Raw genomic sequence first — 15,116 nt, 5'->3', positions numbered from 1 at the left:
CTCCTCTCCTATCCCTAAATATCAGCTAAGAGGAACAGCCTTTCCCGATAGCATACCAAACGTTAAAAGTCCTCTCCTCTCTCCCCATTCCCACAGGAAAACAAACAAACAACAAAAAAAGTCTTAATTCACCTATTCCTTGCTCATCTGCAAGGAGAGTTTGAGTATCCACCGGACTGTATCAGCCACCTCATAAACTCTCTAAAAGAGGCCATCTCCCCATTCAACCCCTATTAACTCCTTCCCCCAAATACAGACTCCAATTCTTCCTCAAGTTCCTAACTCTTTTAATAGTCAGCCCCACTGCCTCTGCGCTCTCAAAGACCCTTCCCACTTCGACAAGAGTCAAACAATCTCTCAATCTCTCTCTTTGTTACTGCATTCCAACCAACTCTATACTTGCTTCCTGTTGCTGGACCTGTTTTTCCCTTTCCTCTACTGCCTACTCAGCTATCCCAGTTTCTCAGCCCTAGGACCATATTCCCATTCGCTTCTCACACACCATCCAAAAAGGCTCTGACTTTGTAGACAGAGCCCTGACCCTCACTAAAAACTATCCCACTGCCTTCGCTAACAAAGCTACCAAACTTCTCTTCGCGTATACTGCCGATTATGAGCGTGAAAAACTCCCTCACCCTGCCATCCAAAGTCCCACAATCCTACATACCCCCAAACTTGGCCAAGCCCCTTTATGTGTCACCTCTTCCAATCGACACATACACTTAGGCACCATCCCGCCCGCTGCCTGTGGCTCAAACCCTCTCCCATACCTCTTCCCATACTTCACTCCAGGTAAATTATTCAGTTTCGCCTGAAGCTAATGGCCTCTTTACCGAGTCCCTCCTCGTGACTTCCCCTCCTGCCTCTTAAACATGGAAACCCCTTCCCTAGACAGAGCTCTCAAAGAGGGTCTCTCTCTATCCTCCTCCTCCCTCTAGGTTGCTGAAGCTGGACCAAGTCCCTCCAAACAAGGAACCTAAACACTCCAACACCTATTCTCAATCCACTTGTCTGTTTACATTAACACCGCAGGCATCTTATCTTTTTCCTCTGCAGATCCACAACCTACTTCTGTCTCCCTACTAACTAGACAGGTACTTGCACCCTAGTCTACCTTACCTGCAACATTAACCTTGCCCCTCCAAACCAAGAACTCCTTGTCCCTGCCACACTACACACCCATCCCCCACTCAAAATAGAATTCATTCCCTTATTAGTAGCCCTTAGTGTCACAACCAGGGTCAGGTTAGAAGCAGGAAGCCTAAGAACCTCATTATCATATTTCTAGTCACTCTCCCAAAGCTTCCAATTATCACTTAAAAAAAAAAAAAAAAACTAGCAAACTCTATCACTCACCTCCAAAACCAACTAGACTCTTTAGCAGCAACCATCCTACAAAACCCGCAGAGGCCTAGACCTCCTCACTGCTGAAAAAGGAAGTCTGTGCTTTTTAAATAAACGATTTAAAAGAATTGTTTTTAAATAAACAATGCTGTTTCTACCTCGGTGAATCTAGGTTAGTACAAAATGCTATCAAAAGGCTCAAAGACAAACCCAGAAAATAAGAGATAACAATTCTTCCTGCCCCGCTGCCTGCTTGGTCTCTCAGCTCCTAGGCCCTCTGGCTACCTCCCCTCCTTGGTCCTGCCATAACTCTCCTCCTCCTCTTAGTCTTTGGCCTTTGCCTCTTACGCCTTCTCATCCAGTTTCTACAGAAGCAAATATGGGCTGTTACCCACTGCATGATATAAGATGTGATGATGTTCCAAGACTATCAACTTACAAGCCAGTCTCACCTCACAAACATCCCCATTCAGTACAAAGCAGCTAAAAACAATGTCCCCTTTCTCTTTCCTTTTATATATGTAACAAAAGACTGTAATGTTAGGGTCACATCAAGGCAAGCCCATAGACCCCCTCCCGTTCTCCTTGCTAAGCCGCTGTCACCAAAAACAGCCTCAAAACTTGTAAACAGGGCGCCTAGGTTCCAGGACATGGTCACACCCAGCTCTGGAACCCAGGATGTTGATCTGATTAAGCAGAATGTCAGCCCCTGAGAACCAAGATGCAGTTTTTCTTAGAATAGCACCCAGCTACTTGCAAACCCCCTATATAACCCTTATAGTCTGTAAGCCAGGCTGCTGCCTTTCCTGCCTGTGGTGAGGCTGCCTGGCAGGTTGAAATAAATTTGCTAAACCTGATTCTAGGTCTGTCTCTCCCTCCTTTCGGTCAACCTTACAAGCTTCGAGATGCATATTCCTAGGGCCCATATCATCTTCTTCATCACTGCCATAAGCGTCTGCACATATTGATGAACGTCTGGAGAATCGATTTATGACAAGGGCGTTTACTCCTCATGCATCCGTGGCTTCTTCGTGATTGTCCTGGTCGCAGGGGTCTATCCCACCTGCTGGGCATGCTGCCCCCTGGGAAGTGCCTGAATTTCCCCACTCACCCAACTAGCCTCAGCACCTCCTGTGTGCCGCAGTAGAGATCCCAGCCTGCTGCCTCAGCGCCTGCTCCGCAGCCATGATTTACAGGCGGGGATAGCCACATTCCTGCACCCCGACTTCCATCTCCGTTCCCCTCGAAAAAGCTTCTTAGTGGCTCTGCCGCCAGCGTCCCAGCTCCTCCCGCTCCTGAGTTTAGATTTCCCGCTCCCTCTCCAGGCCTGCCCAGCCCAACCTACCGGTGACTTCGCTTCCCAATACTCGGGACTGGGCAAACCGGGAGAATAGAGGCAGGCAAGGACTGCCGCGGGCAGCGGGACCAGGGAGACAGGGTCCTGCTCGCGGCGTCAAGGGGGAGCGCGGTGGCTGGGAAAGGTTGGCGCACTCCCTCGGCCTCGCCTTCCCAATCACTCTTTTTTGCACGCCGGCAGGTGTCCCCAGCGCAGCCAATCCGCTTCCGCAGTAGGCGAGTTGCTGTCTAAAGAGAGAAGATAAACTCCAGTATCTTCAAGTCCATTGGCCAGACGAGCCATTCGGCAGGTGAGTTCTATTCTCCTACCGAAGTGCTGGATCCCACGGAACTGGAGGGGAAAGTCCTTAAAAGTCACTAGTGCAGGCGTCTGAGACTTGGTGCGGAACGGACCTTCTTCATAGATGAGTTACTCTTTTCTTTTCTTTCTTCCTTTTCTTTTCTTTCCTTTCTTTCTCTCTTTCCTTTTTCTTTCTTTCCTTCTTTCTTCTTTTTTCCTCTCTTTTTCGTTCTTTTTTCTTTCTTCTCTCTCTTTCATCTTTCTTTCCATCTCTCTCTCTCTTTTCTCCCTTCCTCCCTCCCTCCTTTCTTCCTTCTTTCTCTTTTGCCTATTTTACATTTCAGTGTGTATGCAAATAGTGGTTTAAGGACAATAGGCTTAACACTTTCTAAAACATGGGTGTTAAGAATTGAAGACAGTGATAAAATTTGTTTCCAAAGGAATGCTTATACACTTGGTGGGAGTGTAAATTAGTTCAACCATTGTGGAAAACAATGTGGCAATTCCTCAAAGATGTAAAAACAGAACTACCATTCAACCCAGCAATCCTGTGACTGGGTATATTCTGAAAGGACTATAAATCATTCTGTCGTAAAGACACATGTACACATATGTTCCTTGCAGCACTGTTCACAATAGCAAAGAATCAACCTAAATGCCTATCAGTGGTAGATTGGATAAAGAAAACTGAGTATGGACTAGGCACGGTGGCTCTCGTCTGTAATTCCAGCACTTTGGGAGGCTGATGTAGGTGGATCACCTGAGGTCAGGAGTTTGAGATCAGCCTGACCAACATGGAGAAACCCTATCTCTACTAAAAATACAAAATTACTCCTGGCATGGTGGTACATGCCTGTAATCCCAACTATTCGGAAGGCTGAGGCAGGAGAATCACTTGAACACGGGAGGCGGAGGTTGAGGTGAGCCAAGATCATGCCATTGCACTCCAGCCTGGGCAAGGAGCAAAACCTTGTCAGAAAACAAAACAAAACAAAACAAAACAAAACAAAACAAAACAAAACAAAACAATGAAAACAGCAACAATAACAACAACAACAAACCAAAAAACAAAGAAAGAAAACAAAACTGATTAGACCATTGAATACTGCACAATCATAAAAAATAATGAGATCATGTCCTATCCAGGGACACGGATGGAGCTAGAGGCCATTATTCATGTTATCACTTACAAGTGGGAACTAGATGATGATAACACATGGAACAACAGACACTGGGGGCTTTTGGAGAGTGGAGGGTGGAAGGAAGGAGAGGATCAGGAAAAATAACTAATGAGTACCAGGCTTAACACCTTGGTGGTGAAATAATCTGTACATCAAATCCCCAGGACACTAGTTTACTATAAAACAAACCTGCACAGGCACCACTAAACTTAAATAAAGTTTAAAAAGATTTTTAAATCTACAAAGTTGAAATTTACTAGAAAGGTTATTCAAATGATTTTGATACATTGAAATATTAGTGCACAAGGAGATAATAAAAAATTATTAGTATAGAAGATATAAAATATGTTCCTCTGCCTAATATCTGTGCAACTAAACCTACTATGTACCAAGATATCTATCAACATTCTTTCTGAAATTTTTATAAAATTTTGTATAATTTTAATCATATTTCTTTTAAAAACATTTATGGCTTGATAAGTTATATGTTGGCTTATTGGGGAAACGGCATAAAATAACAATTCTTAATCTTTATATATATTTGCAGTGAAACAGATTTTGGCTTTAGGTAATAGGAACGTAACCCTTTTTTGGATGAAAAATTACTGTCACATATTTTTCTTCATTATCCCACATCTTTGTTGTTTTCTTAACTTGTATTACTAATTAAAGTTCCCTACCTTTTCAAAGAAAAGCTAATGTTGACATTTATTTCTCTGTAGCAAACTTTGGCTATTGTTTTTACTCCTAATTTCAGGCAAAAATGAAGTGTCAATTTCATTTACAAAATACAGCTTAGTACAATCTAAGCCAAATAAAGTTTACATTATAAAGACTACAAACAAGTTTTAAAAAGCTATTTTGACATTAAACTTTTTTATTGAATTTAACTTTTGTCTTCTAAGGACCAGAATTCTTACAATTACTATGAAGGCCCTATTCTATAATCATAGCCTGGGCTCTGTGTCAATGCTTCATTAAACAGGTTCACTCACTCTTTCTGTTCTTTCTACCTTTCTTCCTTCCTTCCTTCCCTCCCTCCCTCCCTCCCTCCTTATCTCCCTCTTTCTTTCTTTTTCTTTCTTTTCTTTCTTTCTTCTTTTTCCTTTCTTTCTTTCTTTTCTTTCCCCTTCCTTCCTCTTTCTTTCTTTCTTCTTTCTCCTTTCTTTCTTTCCTCTCCCTTCCTATCATTCTTCCTTCCTCCCTCCCTTCCTCCCTCCTTTCCTCCCTTCCTCCCGCCTTTCTTTCTTTCTTTCTTTCTTTCTTTCTTTCTTTCTTTCTTTCTTTCTTTCTATCCTTCTTTTTTTTTTTGAGATGGAGTTTCGCTCTTGTTGCCCAGGCTGGAGTGCAATGGCGCGATCTCGGCTCACCACAACCTCCGCCTCCTGGGTTCAGGCAATTCTCCTGCCTCAGCCTCCTGAGTAGCTGGGATTACAGGCACGTGCCACCAGGCCCAGCTAATTTTTTTTTGTATTTTTAGTAGAGACGGGGTTTCACCATGTTGACCAGGATGGTCTCGATCTCTTGACCTCGTGATCCACCCACCTCGGCCTCCCAAAGTGCTGGGATTACAGGCTTGAGCCACCGCGCCCGGCTCGCTCTTTCTTTCTTTCTTTCTTTCTTTCTTTCTTTCTTTCTTTCTTTCTTTCTTTCTTCCTTTCTTTCTTTCACAGAGTCTCGCTCTGTCACCCAGGCTGGGGTGAAGGGGCATAATCTTGGCTCACTGAAACCTCCATCCCCTACATTCAAGCGATTCTCATGCCTGAGCTTCCTGAGTATCTGGGACTTCAGGCATGCACCACCATGCCCAGCTAGGCTTACTTTAAATTTTTTTTATTTTTATTTTTAGTAGCTACAGAGTTTGTCCTTATTGTCCAGGCTGTTCTGAAACTCCTGAGCTCTGGCATTCTGTTCGCCTCGACCTCTCAAAGTGCTAGGATTGCAAGCATGAACCACAGTGCTCGGCCAATTTCTTAATTCTTAGACTAAATCTACAGGGGACACACTTGTTCCAACATTAGCTGCAAAGGGATTTTTCCTCCACACTTAAGTCACTGTCAGTAAGTAGTTTTTTTTTTTTCTTTCGTGTATTTCCGCTTGCTTGTTTGTTAGTGGTTATTTGGGAAAACCCCTTCTTGAAATTATTTTACATGCAAGGTCAAATATAAAGGTAACAGCATAGATTAATTTTCTTCCACACCTATATACACGTTTTTATTCCTGCCTGTGGCTGTGAATAGTTGTACAGTTAAAAGTAGAATGGACTTAATGGAGTATCATTTGTATTTATAATTCCTGTATTTGTAATTCTGCTGCAGAAATGAATTCTGTTATACTCAAAGGTTACACTTCTTATTTGACTTCTTTAAAAGTGTGTAAAAATAATGCTGTTGTGGCTTTTCATAGATTTATAGTATATAAACATTAAATTTAATCAATAATTCATATCATTTATGATTAATTTTATTATTAAAACAATAATACACATAGACATAATTATTTTGTAACAGTTGGTGTGCTTGGAGTGTTTGCTATCACCCTTGAATATGACACTCCAGCTAGAAAATATTAATTTGATAATGTATCTTTAAGAAACTATATAAAATACATAAAAGTTTATAACCTTGTGTACATTTTAAAAACAAGGCTTTGTTGTAGAAAAAAGATTATGATATACATGAAGATATTTTGTTTTCTGTTATCATTTGAGTTTATTTTAAAAGCCATTACTGCTATCTCTCTCTCTCTCTTCCTCTTTTTCTCTCTATGTGTGTGTATAATATATGTATACCTATACATATATAACCAAAAATTCCAGGTTCATCACATTCTACACAAATTTCCTTTTTTTGTTGTTGCTATAACTTATTCTTAATCATTGAAAGCCACTGAAAATCAATACCTGTTTGCTAAATCAAGATGTGAGATCAAGTTAAAAGTGCCATTGTTATTATATATAAAACTTTCTAATGATTACTTTTGTGGTAACTTTTTTTTAATTGCATTTTAGGTTTTGGGGTACATGTGAAGAACATGTGAGATTGTTTCATAGGTTCACACATGGCAGTGTGGTTTGCTGCCTTCCTTCCCATCACCTATATCTGGCATTTCTCCCTATGTTATCCCTCCCCAACTCCCCAGCCCCCACTGTCCCTCCCCTATGTAACCCCCTACAGACCCTGGTGTGTGATGCTCCCTCCCTGTGTCCATGTATTCTCATTGTTCAACAACCACCTATGAGTGAGAACATGTGTTTGATTTTCCATTCTTGTGTCAGTTTGCTGAGAATGATGGTTTCCAGGTTCATCCATGTCCTTACAAAGGACATGAACTCATTGTTTTTTATGGCTGCATAGTATTCCATGGTGTCTATGTGCCACATTTTCCCTGTGCAGTCTATCATCGATGGGCATTTGTGTTGGTTCCAAGTCTTTGCTATTGTAAACAGTGCCGCAATGAACATTCATGTGCATGTGTCTTTATAATAGAATGATTTATAATCCTTTGATATATACCCAGTAATGGGATTGCTGGGTCAAATGGAATTTCTATTTCTAGGTCCTTAAGGAATTGCCACACTGTCTTCCACAATAGTTGAACTAATTTACACTCCCACCAACACTGTAAAAGTGTTCCTATTTCTCCACATCCTCTCCGGTATCTGTTGTCTCCAGATTTTTCAATGAACACCATTCTAGCTGGCGTGAGATGGTATCTCAATGTAGTTTTGATTTGCATTTCTCTAATGACCAGTGATGATGAGCATTTTTTCATATGTTTGTTGGCCTCATATATGTCTTCTTTTGTAAAGTGTCTGTTCATATCCTTTGTCCACTTTTGAATGGGCTTGTTTGTTTTTTCTTGTAAATCTGTTTTAGTTCTTGTAAATTCTGGATATTAGCCCTAAATCAGAGGGGTAGAATGCAAAAATTTTTTCCCATTCTGTTGGTTGCTAATTCACTCTAATGACTGTTTCTTTTGCTGTGCAGAAGCTGTGGAGTTTCATTAGGTCCCATTTGTCTATTTTGGTTTTTGTTGTCAATCCTTTTGGTGTTTTAGTCATGAAGTCCTTGCCTATGCCTATGTCCCGAATGGTTTTGCCTAGATTTTCTTCTAGGGTTTTTATGGTGTTAGGTTTTTTGTTTTAGTATTTAATCCATCAGGAGTTAATTTCAGTGTAAGGTGTCAGGAAGTGGTCCAGTTTCTCCTTTCTGCCCATAGCCAGTTTTCCCAACACCATTTATTAAACAGGGAATCCCTTCTCCATTGCTTGTTTTCATGAGGTTTGTCAAAGATCAGATGATTGTAGATGTGTTGCGTTGCCTCTGAGGCCTCTGTTCTGTTCCATTGGTCTATATCTCTGTTTTTGTATCAATATCATGCTGTTTTGATTATTGTAGCCTTGTAGTATAGTTTGAAGTCAGGTAGTGTGATGCCTTCAGCTTTGTTCTTTTTGCTTAGAATTGACTTGGCTATGCAGGCTCTCCTTGGGTTCCATATGAAGTTTAAGGTGTTTTTTTCCAGTTCAGTGAAGGTCATTGGTAGCCTGATGGGGATAGTGTTGAATCTTTAAATCGCTTTGGGCACTATGGCCATTTTCACAATACTGATGCTTCCTAACTATGAGCATGGGATATTTCTCCATCTGTTTGCGTCCTCTCTTATTTCGTTGAGCAGTGGTTTGTAGTTCTCCTAGAAGAGGTCCTTTACATCCCTTGTTAGTTGTATTCCTAGGTATTTTATTCTCTTTGTAGCAATTGTGAATGGCAGTTCATTCTTGATTTAGCTCTCTTTAAGTCTGCTATTGGTGTATAGAAATGCTTGTGATTTTTGTGCATTGATTTTGTATCCTGAGACTTTGCTGAAGTTGCTTATCAGTTTAAGATTTTGGGCTGAGACGATGGGGTCTTCTAAATATGCAATCACATCATCTGCAAATAGAGACAATTTGACTTCCTCCTTTCCTAATCAAATATTCTTTATTTCTTTTTCTTGCCTGATTGCTGTGGCTAGAACTTCCAATACTATATTGAATAGGAGTGATCAGAGAGATCATCCTTATCCCTTGCCAGATTTCAAAAGAATGCTTCCAGTTTTTGCCCATTCAGTAGGATATTGGCTGTGGGTTTGTTATAAATAAGCTTTCATTATTTTGAGATACGTTCCATCAATACCTAGTTTGTTGAGTGTTTTTAGCATAAAGGGCTGTTGAATTTTGTCAAAGGCCTTCTCTACATCTATTGAGATAATCATGTGGTTTTTGTCTTTGGTTCTGTTTATGTGGTGCATTATCTTTATAGACTTGAGTATGTTGAACCAGCCTTGCATCCCCAGATGAAGCCTACTTGATCATGGTGGATAAGTTTTTTGATGTGCTGTTGCAATCAATCAGTTTGCCAGTATTTTATTGAAGATTTTTGCATCTATGTTCATCACTGATATCGGCCTGAAGTTTTCTTTTCTTGTTGAATCTCTGCTGGATTTTGGTATCAGGATGACGTTGGTCTCATAAAATGATTTTGGAAGGATTAGTTAATCTTGCTAGTGGTCTGTCTGTTTTGTCTTTGTTCTCATTGATTTCGAAGAACATCTTTATTTCTGCCTTCATTTCATTGTTTTTCCAGTCAACATTCAAGAGCCTATTGTTCAGCTTCCATGAAGCTGTGTGGTTCTGAGTTAGTTTCTGAATTCTGAATTCTAACTTGATTGCACTGTGGTCTGAGAGACTGTTGTGATTTCCATTCGTTTGCATTTGCTGAGGAGTGATTTACTTCCAATTATGTGGTCAGGGATTCCCTCTTTTTAGATGGTTTGGAATAGTTTCAGAAAGAATGGTACCAGATCCTCTTTGTATGTCTGGTAGAATTCAGCTGTGAACCCATCTGGACCTGGGCTTTTTTTGATTGGAAAGCTATTAATTGCTGCCCCAACTTCAGACCTTGTTATTGGTCTATTCAGGGTTGCAACTTCTTCCTGGCTTAGGCTTGGGAGCATGCAAGTGTCCAGGAATTTATCCATTTCTTCCAGGTTTACTACTTTATGTGTAGAGAGTTGTTTGTAATAATCTCTGATAATGGTTTGTATTTCTGTGGAATCTGTGGTGATAGCCCCTTTATCATTTTTTTATTGCATCTATTTGATTATTCTCCTTTTTAAAATTAATCTGGCTAGTGGTCTATTTTGTTGATCTTTTTGAAAAACCAGCTCTTGGATTTCTTGATTTTTTGAAGGTTTTTTTGTGTCTCTATCTCCTTCAGTTCTGCTCTGATCTTAGTTATTTCTTGTCTTCTGCTAGGCTTTGAGTTTTTTGACCTTGCTCCTCTATCTCTTTCAGTTGTGATGATAGGGTGTTGATTTTAGATCTTTCCTTGCTTCTCATTTGGGCATTTATTGCTATATATTTTCCTCTAGACACTGCTTTAAATGTGTCCCAGAGATTCTAATATGTTGTGTCTTTGTTCTCATTGATTTCGAAGAATATCTTTATTTCTGCCTTCATTTCATTGTTTATCAAGTCAACATTCAAGAGCCTGTTGTTCAGCTTCCATGAAGCTGTGTGGTTCTGAGTTAGTTTCTGAATTCTGAATTCTAACTTGATTGCACTGTGGTCTGAGAGACTGTTTGTTGTGATTTCCATTATTTTGCATTTGCTGAGGAGTGACTTACTTCCAATTATGTGGTCAGTTTTAGAGTAGGTGTGATGTGGTGCTGAGAAGAATGTATATTCTGTGGATTTAGGGTGGAGAGTTCTGTAAATGTCTATTAGGTTTGCGTGGTCCAGGTCTGAGTTCAAGTCCTGGATGTCCTTGTTAATTTTCTGTCTCGTTGATATGTCTAATATTGACAGTGGGGTGTTAAAGTCTCCCACTATTATTGTGTGGGAGTCTAAGTCTCTTTGTAAGTCATTAAGAACTTGCCTTATGTATCTGGGTGCTCCTGTATTGGGTGTGTATATATTTAGGATCATTAGCTCTTCTTGTTGCAGTGATCCTTTTACCATTATGTAATGTCCTTCTTTGTCTCTTTTGATAGTTATTGGTTTAAAGTCTATTTTATCAGAGACTAGAATTGCAACTCCTGCTTTTTTTTTTGCACTCCATTTGTTTGGTAAATCTTCCTCCATCCCTTTATTTTGAGCCTTTGTGTATCCTTGCATGTGAGATGGGTTTCCTGGATACAGCACACCAATAGGTTTTGGCCTTTTATCCAATTTGCCAGTCTGTGTCTTTTGATTGGGGCATTTAGCCCATTTACATTTAGGGTTAAAATCGTTATGTGTAAATTTGATCCTGCCATTTTGATGCTAGCTGGCTGTTTTGCCTGTTAGTTGATGCAGTTTCTTTATTGTGTCAATGCTCTTTGCCATTTGGTATGTTTTTGGAGTGGCTGGTAGAGGTTGTTCTTTCTATGTTTAGTGCTTCTTTCAGGAGCTCTTGTAAAGCAGGCCTGGTGGTGATGAAATCTCTGAGTAATTGCTTGTTTGTAAAGGATTTTATTTTTCCTTCACTTATGAAGCTTAGTTTGGCTGGATGTAGTAACTTTTAAAAGAAGTAGTGATGGCGTGGGATCCCTTGGCAAAGTCCAACTTGGCTGCTTCGCTGCTTTCATTGGCCTGGCTAACACTTTATGTCTGCCCAAGGAAGGACCAGGAGAGTGTAGAAGGGAAATGACATCTGCTGCTGTACTGCTTTGAGTTCCTCCCTGATTTTGGCATTTACATGTGTCTGTTTCATTTAATACTCTTAATAACCTTGTGGGGAAGGGGAGATTATCTTAGCCATTTCACAAAAAGCTTTAGTAAATAATTGTGCAGAAACATCCTCATCAGAATTTGTAATCCCATTTGAAACTAGAAGCCAAACTCATTCTATTGAATGATGGCTGCCTCTTGTATCTAAATGCAAAAAGGCATAGTGCCTTACTTCTTCCTGCTTTACTCTTTTTATATCTATCCAATCATCTATTCAAGGTATAAATTTGTGGTGACAATTTACAAGATCCGGTCCCAGATTCTATGAAGGGTAAAATGTTAAGAGTTCTGCCCTGAAATGGGGAGGATGGAAAAGGTACACAAATAATACCATTTCCAAAATAGTTTCATTTATTTAAAAGACATGTTAATTCCTACTTTGTACCAGGTATTATGCTGGATATTGGGGAACAGAAGTGAATGAATATGATTCTCACATTTGTGGATCCACAGCAGTTTAATGCAATGTTGTATCTAAGCCTAGTGCTTTTCAAGGTCACATCTCATAGCCTATTCAATATATTAAAATGCACACACATTCTACATTAAATATACATGTTTGCTTTGTAATCTAGTTTGAAATACTTGGAGAATTGGAAGAACTAGTCACCAAGTGTAGAAAATTGTTCTCAGATCTTCCCCCTTCCTTGTATACACACCTGTTGCCAGGTGCATTTGCAGTTTCTCCCTATCCCATCAATGTTGGGCTTTGGGTGGTAAAATGTAGACAGAACACTGTGCTGAGCGCGACCCTGAAAGCCATTACATCTTTCTGTTTGCCTCTGTACTGGTTCTGTCATTGCATGTAAAGAACATGCCCCTGCTAATACTGTCTCATAGAGGGCATGAGGCTAAATGAGGTAGCCTATGGGATGGTCGTGGAGTTGCACGTGGCATAAACGCTCCAGAAATGATAGGGTGACTTTGCCTTTGTTACTTCTCTTACAACTACCATGTAACTCTGTTTTGATATATACTGTCTAGATGGTTGTACATGATTTTTAAGGTTTGAATAAATATTACCAAATTACTCGACCACTAGCAGGAAAAGGTGATGTTCATTTCCACTTCAGGTCAAAAGTGTTGTGAGATTGGGATTCTTAAGAATCAGATCATAGACTCCAGCTCAGTCCAAGACCCAGAAGGCAAAGAACCTCTAGGAGGGTAACACCCTCATAAGGAGCCTCTGTTTAGATATTAAGGGGATGTCCGCTTTACCAAACCTCCAGAGGCTGCTAGCCTCCCTACTTCCAGAAAAGGAAATAACCACGTGCCTGTCCTAGCTGTAGCCTGAGGTTCAAGCACCCGGGCCACAGGGACTAGTTGGGGCACACAATCTGCTGTGGACTCCGTCTTCTTCCTACCGCGGGATGCAGAAACTCACCCCTCTTTCCTCCAAGCCTCACCGTCCTAATGACTACCCAAGACCTTCTTGACTCTGCAAGAGCCCGAATGACTTTTCAAGATCCTCTGTTTTATTAAGTTAGCTGCCAAGTATTTCTGGCCCTGTAAAGAAAACAGCAGTTCAGGTCCTTAAATATATTTATTTACTCTGCGTGTGTGTGTGTGTGTGTGTGTGTGTGTGTGTGTGTGAGAAACATTTTTTTTCTTGTAAACCAATATATTATATAGTAAGGAGTTTAATTCCTTAACTTTCATTTTTCTCCCTAAACTTTTTATAGTCAGCAAGAGCAAAACCACACTGCAACGCCCAAACCAATTGCAGGCATTTTCTACTCCCTGAAGCCTGGGAATTAATTCATATACTCAGCCCCGTTTCCTTTGGCAGGCCATTGCAGAAGCAGTTGAACCAAATGATTGGATTGACCAGAATAAAAAGAAAACAAAACAACAACAACAAAAACTACAGAAACCAATGAGATATGTCCAAAAATGATGACTCCTCATATCATCACACCAGCAAGGAATGAACCAGCCTCTGATTTTCCCTTCTTGGCTGACTTTACAAGGTTGGATGCAGCTCATGAGAATCATGCAGCAAAGACAGAAAGAAAGTGCTGGAGAAGCTGCACCTGCAGGGCCTTACCTTTAGCTGGTTTGTATGGTCCCACTCCATGTAGCTGTTGGAAAACCAGTATCTCTAATGTCCTCTATGGGATAGTTGTTACCTTCCATTAATTTACGTCTATGACCTGTAAACCTAAAGTATCCTTTTATAAATTTTATTCAGTCTTTATGGAGAAAATTTTTAGTGCATGCCAGGTATAGTGTCAAGCATTGGGATTCCTAAGATGAATGTAACATTGTCCTCATCATTCATTAAGTCACAATCTAGTAGAGGAATAGAAGTTTAAAAAAGAATTATAACCATAATACAGAAGCAAATAGGCTTCAGTGGTAGCACAGAGAGGGTTTCAGGGCTACTGTCACAGAGGTGATAACATTTAAGATATAGATTCCAAATTCAGATGTGTTTGTTTTTGCAAAATTCTCGGGTCTATGTGCTCAGGTCCTGAAAAGTCCAGTGACAAATTTTACCTAAAATTTAGGTGGCAAACGAATCTTACTATAACCACTTGGAACCATTGTGGGGCTGGTCCATCTTATGGGACCCATCTTCAGTTCAGAGGGATGGAGGCAGAGGGAATACAGCAGGTAAGCTTAAGCAGTGATATGACAGGGCTTTCAGAATTGGGGCCAAGAAGGGCTTGCTTTATTTTCATGCTATTTAAAAATAGGTTTTTGCAACTGATTTACCCTATTAAATACTTCCATGCATAACTCAGTGGAGATTTATTTGCAATAGTAGGATCAGGTAATTTGAAAACATCAATATGTGTGGTTGTAGCAGGAGGAGGACTGGGTTCCAGCATTTAATAAGAGCATCCATGGCTTTATGAAAATGTCTGAAGATGTAATTTTCATTAAAGTTATACTTCACCTTTAGTTGTACAGTTCTTTCTTTCAGTTTCAATAAAATCTAAAACAGGAAATGTCAATATACATGCTCAGGTAAGGAAAGAATGAGTCTGTGCAGAGAGTAGGATCCAATCCTCTTCAGGTAGTAATGAAGAAAGAAGGCTCATCACTTCAATGAGCACTGTGAGCCCTTGAATGGGCTTATAGGTACATACTTATAGTTAAAATATGTATCTCCCATTTTAGTATTGGATAAAATACTGTCACATATTTCTCATTAAATCTACAGTTCTACTATCTTTCCTGATTAATTTTGCCAGCAAAA

The 15,116-nt window shown here is 40.1% G+C and overlaps 1 long non-coding RNA gene across 2 annotated transcripts in view; it reads left to right on the top strand.

The window, feature by feature from the left end:
* Positions 1-14,818, top strand: part of LOC120364665 (uncharacterized) — a 35,048-nt gene extending 20,230 nt beyond the window's left edge. For both annotated transcript variants that reach the window (XR_012518173.1, XR_012518172.1), the window contains 2 exons: positions 2,882-2,990; positions 13,701-14,818. This is a non-coding gene — a long non-coding RNA (uncharacterized LOC120364665). The remainder of the gene's footprint in view (positions 1-2,881; positions 2,991-13,700) is intronic.
* The last annotated feature ends 298 nt before the right edge of the window (positions 14,819-15,116 follow it).

This window comes from Saimiri boliviensis, chromosome 6, assembly GCF_048565385.1.
Source record: "Saimiri boliviensis isolate mSaiBol1 chromosome 6, mSaiBol1.pri, whole genome shotgun sequence".
In the NCBI taxonomy this organism is placed as follows: domain Eukaryota; kingdom Metazoa; phylum Chordata; class Mammalia; order Primates; family Cebidae; genus Saimiri; species Saimiri boliviensis.
The sequence above is the reverse complement of the archived record's forward strand: the minus strand, read 5'-3'. Positions and strand labels throughout refer to the sequence as shown.